Below are 10110 nucleotides of genomic sequence, written 5' to 3' on the forward strand. Positions count from 1 at the left end.
CCTGCAATCCTAAAAAGAAAGTTAGTTCACCCATAGCACTCATTTCAAATCTCTTCTTCATGACGGCCTCAAACTCCTGACACATGGCGACCTTTGATGCAGCAAAGATAATGTCGTCCACGTAGACTTGCACCAGTATGAAGTCGCTACCCTTTCTCTTGAAGAACAATGTGCTATCAATTTTTTCTCTTTCAAACTCATTCTCAAGCAAGTAATCTGATAAGGTTGAATACCAGGCACGAGGTGCCTGATGTAGTCCATACAGCGCTTTACTTAGCTTGTACACGTGATCGGGAAAGTCAGGGTCAGGAAAACCCGGAGGTTGCTCAACGTACACAACCTCATCGACTTTACCATTTAGGAACGCGCTCTTCACATTCAACTGAAAAACTTTCATCTCCTTATGAGCAGCAAATGCCAAAAACATCCGAATGGCTTCCAATCTTGCCACAGGAGCAAACACCTCATTGTAATCAATCCCTTCTTGTTGATTAAAGCCTTTAACAACCAGCCTCGCCTTGTTCCTGATAACAATCCCTTTCTCATCTCTCTTACATTTGAAGACCCATTTTGTGCCTATCGCATGCACATTCCTTGGTTTTGCAACCAAGTTCCATACTTCCATTTTCTTAAACTGAGCTAACTCTTCTTGCATGGCTTCGACCCACGAGCTGTCCTTAAGAGCCATTTGATAGTTCTTTGGTTCAATCTGGCTGATAAAGCAGGTGTACAAGCACTCGTTGATAATGCCCGTGTCTTTAATGCTTGTGTAAACACATGTGTGCTCATTCAAGCTTTGTCTTGTTTGTACACCGGTGGACAGATCACCTATCACATTCTCCAACGGGTGATTTTTGTGAATTCTCGTAGTCGGAACCGAACTGTCATTTAGATTATCTTCCAAGTTCGAAGATAGCTCATCCATGGTTGATTGATGTTGAGAGTGAAACGAATTGATGAATTCCTCTTCAGTAGAGGCAGCAGGGGTATTGACAGTATTTGACGAGGAAGGCTGACATTCATCATACTGTGGTCTTTGCACCAAAGTGTCTTCCTCATCGCATATCATCTTCGTAGCAATTCTTTCCTCATCTTCTGCAAAAACCAAATAAGGCATGTTAAAAGATTTAAAAAGTCTATCATAGTCAAAAACCCCAGCGGGTCCCGTGCTTGGTTTTGGTGATTTGTAACTTGTGATATCAGTGTTACACACCACCTCAACCTTGCTGGTCGATGTATTAAAGACCCGTCTGTTTGAAGTCCCAACAACGTATCCGACTAAGATTCCTTCGTCGGCTACTTCACCAAATTTTGAATTGGTCGTTAATATCGAACACGGGGACCCGAATGGTTCAAGACCACTCAAGTTGGGCTTTCTCCCATGCATTAGTTCATAACAGGTTTTATTTAATCTTTTAACAGTTAACACTCTATTAAGGATATAACAGGCTGTTGCAACAGCTTCAGCCCAGAACACCACAGGAAGTTGCGAATCAGCCAGCATGGTTCTGGCTCCTTCAATTAAAGTTCTGTTCTTCCTCTCAGCCACTCCATTTTGTTGCGGAGTATACGGTGCGCTGTATTGGTGTTCAATCCCCTTCTGTAGGCAGAAGATCTCCATCTGATAGTTCTTGAACTCAGTCCCATTGTCACTCCTGATGTATTTAACTCTTTTTCCCATAATGTTCTCAACTTTGGTAATCAAATTTATTACCATCTGAACAGTTTCATCCTTCGACTTCAGGAAATATACCCACAAGTATCGAGAAAAATCATCAGTAATCACTGTTGGTGCATGTTTTGTAACAGATGATCTTTTGTGTTTGTTAGAATTGAGAGCAACGGTCAAAGGGGAGACTGTTGGTGCATTTTGTGACCGTCGCTATGCAATTCAGACCAGCGGAGACGCCAACGGCGAAGTTAGAACAACTTCGCCTTAGGCGAAGTTGTAACAACTTCGCCATAGGCGAAGTTAAGAACAACTTCGCCTACTGGCCCAAGCCCAAGCCCGAGAAGATGTTTGTCTATATATATGTGTGTCTTGTTTAGGTTTTGTATCCAGAAAATAAGAGTATTGTGTTATAGTTCATTTGTCTAGAGAGTAAAAGAGAGGAAGTGTCGTGAGGGACGACCCGAGGTAGAGCTCACCTCGGGTCGGACGTGTTTCTGTTTATGTTACGGTATGTAACGTGTTTGATTATTATATTATAAAGATCTGCAGATGTGTTTTATCCCGTTCGTGTGTTTGTTCTTGTGTTTGTGTATGTGTAATCGTGTTCTTCGTCTTCTACACCATAAACGAGTCTAGGAGGATTCCGCACTCCTAGACCTCGTGCGGATCTCGTATCGATCGGCGACGCCCCGGGGGGACCTACAATCACCAAGCAGTACGATGTTCCCCCTAGACTTTTTACATTCACTGGACCAAAGAGATCCATGTGAAGTAGGTCTAGGGTACTGACTATTGAGTTGACCTTCTTGGTGTGATGGGATTTCTTGTGTTGCTTTCCCTTCTTGCATGATAAGCATTTGTCTTCGAAGTTGAAATTCTTCAAGGGAACCCCCAACACAAGCCCATTTTTGACAAGGTAGTTCATCTTACGAAGATGAATGTGCCCCATTCTCCTATGCCATAATTCGGACTCTGATTCAGTCGCTTTCGACAAAAGACACGATTCTTCAGTGGCCATTTCAGTAGACCTTATATCCATGATATACGTATTCTTCACTCTTGGAGCCTTCATAACAATCCAGTCCTCTGGTATCTTAAAACCAGGATACAACACTATCGCCTCATTCTTCGTGAAATGCACGGTATAATCCTTGTCACAGATCTGCGAAACACTCAGCAGATTGTGCTTCAGTTCTTCAACAAAGTTAACTTTCTCTAGTGTCATCTTCCCGTTAGTCACAGTCCCGATTCCTGTGATCTTTCCACCGCTCTCTCCTGCGAAACTCACTCTACCACCTTGAACAGGTTTCCAGTCTTGTAAAAATTTCTTGTTACCCGTCATGTGCCGGGAACAGCCGCTATCCACAACCCATTGATTGTTGGCAGCCCTGTTCAACTGTTCCTGCATGATTAAAGCAGATTATTAGAATCTTGGGACCCAAGACCTCTTGGTCTTGGGTCGATACATCCCGTACCTTGGCTGTCCAAAGTTAGTATCATAAACATTTCTGTGAGTCCTAACAGGATACCTTCTTGTGGATTGTCTATGAGGCCATCCAAACCGTCTTGAATTAAATGAATTATTAGTTATGGTTTGTGTGTTACCAGTGAAAAACTGAGATCTATTTCTTTGAAAACCTGGATTAGTCCATTTTCTGAAATTCGATGGGTTTTCAGTTTTATCATTAAATTGATTACTGTTAGCTCTTTTCTCAGATTTTAAAGGCCTCACACCTCTGAATTTTTGCTTCAGAGGGCAATCAGCAACAAGATGTCCTTGTTGATTACATCTAAAACAACACCTGTTTTCAACTTTCTTATCAAAAGTTGTCTTAGATGTTGAGGCTGTATTACTGCCCGTTTGTCTCACATATGGTGGGACATACGGGTTTAGTGGAGACTTCTTTTCAGATGTTTTCTTTTTCTCTCCACTTTTTGGTAACACTTCCTCTTGATTTGTCTCACTCGACTCAGAAGACTTGTCCGAGTTAGATGAGATAGGACTCGGAGCAGAAATCTTAACACTTGCAACAGGCTTACTAACTTCTGGTTCTTTAATCGTTACTTTAACCGGAACTGTCTGACCATAGTCAACATCGACAGATTTCTTATTACTAGGGTTATAAGTGTAATTATGATTGAAAGGTGGTGGAACTTCATGATAACCAATTCCTCCCCTTTTTGGGGAACCTTGATCACTAACGAGGTGATCAACTATAGCGGAGGAATTTCTGAATTGCTCCAGTTTCCTGTTAAGTTCCACCACTTTTACCTGGTGATCAGCTATCTGTTTTTCTCTTTCAGCTATTAGTTTGGTTTTTTCTTCTAGAACCTCATAGCTAAGATCAATCATTTTAATTTTTTCAGCAAGCTTTGCTTTAAGACTTTTAATATCTGTTTCACTAGCTTTAATTTTTACTTTGTAACTATTTTCTCTAGCTTTAGTGAAGTGATGATCTTCTTTTAAAGTTTTATATTGCGCATCCAAACTAACAAACTGATCAGTTAGAGTTGTCAGTTGTTCAGAAAGATGTTCACACTTAGTACAAGGAAGTTCGGTACTTACCTCGGAGAGCTGGTCTGCTACATCTGCCATGTACGCTTCATTTTCGCTAGTTCCTTTCTCACTATCTGCAGTTTCGATTTTTGCCAAATTGGCCTGTTCAAATACTTCTTCAACATACAGATTCCAGTCATACTCCTCATTCTGTCTGGAAATCATAGCTCTATAGTCATTACCACTACCACTTTGCTGTGTAGATCTGTTCTGACTGCGTTCTACACGTTCATTTTTGCACTCTTTTGCAAAGTGGCCATTCTGCTGACAGTTGTAGCAGCGAACCTTCGACTTATCAAACCCTGGCCTCTCTCCGACAAACTTCCTGCCAGTCTTCTTCATGAACCTCTTTACCCTTCTCACTATCATGGCCATCTGCCACTGCAGATCCATCTCCTCCAGATCATCAGCATCGATCTGGTCATAGTCTTCATCCAAAACTGCAGGATCAACGATCTTACCCTGAATGTAGTTCTCATACGAAGCAATAAAAGATGCATAGAGAGCAAACTGCTGTTCAGCAGATTTGACACTCATGGGCATCTTCGAGTAGTTGTTGTTTGAAACACTTGGGGAATAACTACTCTTGGTCGCTTGAGGTTGAGAAGCATTTGACCCTCCAGCTACATAGCACACATCAACGTTCATGTTGAGAGATACATGTCCCTCATGTGTTGAGCTCCCGCCTGACTCTCCCTTAGAGTAATAAGCAGATGATTCAGTTTTCGAACTTGATCCTGAGTTAACCTTTGCCCCATACATACCCGGATCTTGAACTTGATCGGTAGGTGTCTCCTTTCGTACCATGTTCAGTTCAAATGTTCTTAGCTTGTTAACTGCTGTCTCCAGGTCATAGTCAGCAAAGTCTTTATCTTCTCTCATCAACACAGTATACATCTCCCATTTTGGTGGGAGAGCATCAAGAAACTTCTCAACAATCTCATCTTCTTTGTATGCAATTGAATAGTTGCTGAGTTCAGTCATCAGATGATAATATCTGGTGATGATATCATCAAGTGATTCGTTTTTCAGATACTTGAAGACCGAGAATTGGGTTTTTAGAAGTTTAATCTTCGAAGCACGAATTCCCACATTGCCCTCAAAACGGTTTTCAAGAGCTTCCCAAAGCTCTCTAGCAGTCTTGTACTTTCTGAAAGTGTGCAGAATCTCTTGTGGAAGAGCCATTGTAATTGCTGCATGAGCTTTGCTTTCGGCTTCATACATTTTCTTCTCTTCATCATCCATCTCTTTGTACTTCTTGATCTGATCACGACCTTCATACTCAGTAGTAGGTGGAATGTAACCATCTTGTATACACACCCACATCTTGGCATCTTGATACTTGACATATTGTTCAAAACGATCTTTCCACGCTACATAATCCGTTTTCTTAAGCATCTTGGGTGCCTTTATAGCCGAACCTGCTTCTACTTCCATCTTTACTAATTCGGTAATGTTTATCAAAGACATCTTTCTCAAAACTCAAAGAAATCCGAAAATCAAAAATTTTATTTTCAAACAGCTCTGTAGGCGAAGTTGTGGATAACTTCGCTTAAAACTTAACTTCGCGTGAATCAGTAACTTCGCTCACTTTCTTAAATTCGCTGGATTGGCGAACTTGAGAATAACTTCGCTTAAGTTGAGCGAACTTGGGAGGTAGGCGAAGTTGTGGGTAACTTCGCTTGAGGTAAGCGAACTTGAAGAGGTAGGCGAAGTTGTGGATAACTTCGCTTAACCTTATATCTTCGCCGAAACCCTAGTAACAGTGACGGCAACTTCGCCTGATGAACACGAAGTTTCTGCAGATTAGATTTCTGGGTTTTTCGAGGTTTGTGAAGGTGTTATGGGTTGTTTAAGCTTGTAGGAGATGAGTATGACACAAAAACTCAGAAAACTCGTCCCGCGAATAGTCGAACGGAACGATTTCTATACCCGCGTGATAATCCCGAACCACACAATCGAGCAAAAGCTCTGATACCAATTGTAGGTTCCCAGCCGGATCTACACGAGATATCGCGTTCTACGTAGGTGCGGAATCCCTACGTAAGACGTTACGAGTATAGAAAACAATACGGTTAACACACGATATGATAATCAAACACGTTGTATACCAACCTTAAACACGTGATACGAAGATCACTTGATTACAGACTCTCTCTCTCGAATACTCTCTGTAAAACTGAATGTTGATTATTAACTAATAAGCCGTAACAGATGGCTTGTATAATCACGACAACTTCGCCTGGTATGTTCAGGCGAAGTTGTCACTAACTTCGCTTGTCTAACAAGTTCGCCCATATCAGCGAACTTGTTAGCAACTTCGCTTATACAAAACATAAAACATTACAAACACGATTACAGACACTAGACACTGAACTACTGACATCATGCACCAACAATTTTAATTTTAATAAATAAATATTGTCACCTTTATTATTGCATGATAGTACCTTGAGAGCTGTGAGCAATCAGATCACACCCTAACATTTCATCCTTAGGTTGGGTGTGTGACAGTGTGGGTTAATATGTGGTAACTCAAGGTTGATACTTTACAATTAACAAATCTTAATTGGTATTTTAAGAATAATACAAAGGTTATTTATACTAAAATATCAAGGACAATTCACTTAGTAGTTTAAGAGATTGTATCATTTGTAAAGTAATTTATCTTATAAATACTTAATATAAACCACTTTCTTACATAAAATGATGTTTTAGTGGAGGTAATGAAGTTATGCATATGACTTAGATATAAGGTTTTATTCCCACATTTAATTACCAAGGAAAACTTATGTCACATGTTTAACAATTAATTGTTAATCCAAGTTAAGAGGTGTTTTTAACCAAGATGATACACTTTTATCCTTGATCATCTCTATAATATATAAACACCCAAAAATATTGTTTTCAACTCATACTTCTAAATTTCTTTTAAAATTACTTGTCAAACTATGATGTTTAGTTTCGGTTAAAATAAATACAATGATTTAGTAGTAAAAATCAAACAAGTGTTTCTATGGACGATACTTGGTTCTTATCCATACTTTACTACATATACGATAGATATACTTGCCTATTTGTGTGTGGTCTAGTTAAGATAAAAATCATTTTATAAATTTAAACTCTACATTGTGTTTAACAAACCTTTAGAAAAAATAACAAGCATTTCATACTACATCGCACACGCATCACTATGCTCATTAGTCCCTAGTTCTGGGCCATTGTCACTATTTTGAGAACATGTGCCACTATTATTGTTTTGAAAATCTAGAATTGTACCTCTAAAATCGGACATCACGGGATATAATGATTTTCCCGTGTTCCACGTCATAAACTTTGTATCCTTTGGTACCTTGGAGATATACTAAAAATACACTAGGCCTCCCCCTTATTTGAAACTTATCTCTGTGTGTCTCTGTGCTCTGGTAGTAAACCAAACATCCTAAAACCTTCATGTTTTTGTAATGAGTCTGTTTTCCAAAAATGACTTCATATGGTGTTTTGTTTATGACAGTTTTTTGTTGGTAATCAATTTATAATATACGTGGCGGCTTGTATGCTCTCACCCCGAAATTTTCTTGGAAAAATTCCTTGAAACATAAGCGAACGAGTTGTTTCAAGAAGATGCCCGTGTTTGCCTTCCACAAACCCGTTTTGTTGTGGAGTGTGTGGACATGTAGTTTCCAATAAAATTACTTTTTGAGAATAAAAATCCATCATCTGGTTCAATAAAGAATTTACCATCATTGTCACAACGTTTCCTTTTGGTTCATTTCTCGAATTCTATAAGAACCATTTTCTGAAAATTTACCAAACATTCACTAGCATCACTTTTGTGTTTGATGAGATAAATCCTACTCTACTGAAATTATCAACAACGGTCAAGAAGAAACATGCACTTGATGTAGAGGGTTTCCGAAACTTTCCCAAAATGTCACAATGTTTTGAATCAAAACAAGCATTACTCTATATATTTTTTGGAAAGTCGGATGAGTAAATTTAGCTCTATTGCAAGTACCACAAGTATCGTTCTTAAAATTAAAAATAATTATTTTTAAAGGACCCAGTTTGACATAATTTTTCATAGGATGTATGATCCAATATTTTGTGCCAAATTTTTGCATCTGTCTTTAACATCATAACTTTCTTCTCTCTAGCCACCATACCCATGAGATAAGACCATTCACACGCTTACCCACTTCGAAGATCATCTTCGAATGTAATGAATGCATACAAGAAAAATCAAGAAAGTAACTCATAATACACTGAAGATCGGTTGCCAATCTACCAACCGAAAGTAAATTGCAATTGAAATCAGGTATATATTAGATTTTTTAATTTTTTTTGGTTTTTTATCATGCATTCACCTGTTGCTTTAACAGAAATATTATATCCATTTGGAATCGTAACGGGTGTCTCACTTGTGCATTCAGTGTATCTTTCAAGTTGATTTAACACGCGGGCTATATGCTTGGTTGCCCGGAGTCTATACTCCACTTGTCTTGATGTGAACTACATGACATGACTATGTTAGTCTTAGGTTGGTGATTGCCTTGGCGGTATTCCTTGACTCCAGTTAAGTGTTTAAGCAAGGTTTGGTATTGGTTCTTGCTTAATCCTCCAACTATTTTACTCATATCTGTATCTCGGTTGTGTCCGGCTTTTCTACAATGAGAATGAAGAGTTCATCCTCGTAATGGGCCAGTACATTAACAAGAAATAAGACAGACCCGAAAATATCCCAAACAAAGGTAACCCACAAGCAAGCATATGACGAAAAAGCTTAGTAGGGGCCCAACAAAGGCCCCAAGGAAGGAAGCTCAACTGAGCAATAAAGACAAGAATGAAGTAAGCAAGTCAACAAGGAGGAGTGAAAGGAGGGAACGGTATCTTCTGGGTACTGTTCATCTGAGCCAAGGGAAAGGCACAATATGGGTGTACGTGTCCCCCAGTACATGATGCTGAGCCAAGGGAAAGGCGCAATATGGGTGTACGTGTCCCCCAGTACATGCTGAGGCCTCGAGGATAAAAGAATGAAGGACAAAGGAGCTGGATGATAACAACTAGTACAAAAATCCTTCATGTAATTGCCTAGGTCTTGACTCCCTTTATATAGGGAGAGATGTTCACTTCAATCCTCATGTTCACTAGGCAATTCTAGAACTTAATAATATTCATCACAATTCTCTTTGAAGCATAACTTTGAATCCTGCTAATCACACCACACACTTCACTTGTAGTCTGGTCATTCAATTGAGCAAACTTCTAACTTGTATCAATATTATTATCGATTCAACTTGGGTTCCAACATTGGCGCCATCCTTAGGACCTAAATCTCCGGCGAAAGGTTTCAACCCATCGCCTCTAAAGAATGGCCGAAGACCACCATCAAATATACCGATGTCGACGTTGTCTCGCCAACAAAAGGTTCTTGGTGTTGACCGTCCACTGTTTTTGTAAACGAGCACCAACCTAGTACATGTTCTCCGGTGTTTTTCTGTTGCCAGAATCTTTTTTCCGACTTTTCAGAATATTCTGTGAAGTCAAGAATCTTGAAATATTCCCCGGCGCGTCTTGAAAGTCAAGTATATTGAAATACTTTTCGGAGTCTGTTCAAACTCACGAAAGCGACCAAAGAGCATGCATTGAATTGCAAAATCAGGAAGAAAATTGCAAATGTCTAAACCATGTTAAGATCTACACATGGTTTAGTAAGATGGGGAAGATAAATAGCTCAGTTTTGTGCCCCTTGTATTCAGGGAGACCCCGTCCAGTGGAACAGCCAAATCTTGTCGATATGTTACGGTTAACTCTAGAGATCTAGACGGTATCTCCACTCCTAATGAAAATAATCGGGTTGTCTTCTTCTTCTTCAGGTTCA

The sequence above is a fragment of the Bidens hawaiensis genome, unplaced genomic scaffold, assembly GCF_021521415.1.
Source record: "Bidens hawaiensis isolate Kalapana, Puna unplaced genomic scaffold, B.hawaiensis_p1.1 tig00001721_1, whole genome shotgun sequence".
Taxonomy (NCBI): Eukaryota; Viridiplantae; Streptophyta; class Magnoliopsida; order Asterales; family Asteraceae; genus Bidens; species Bidens hawaiensis.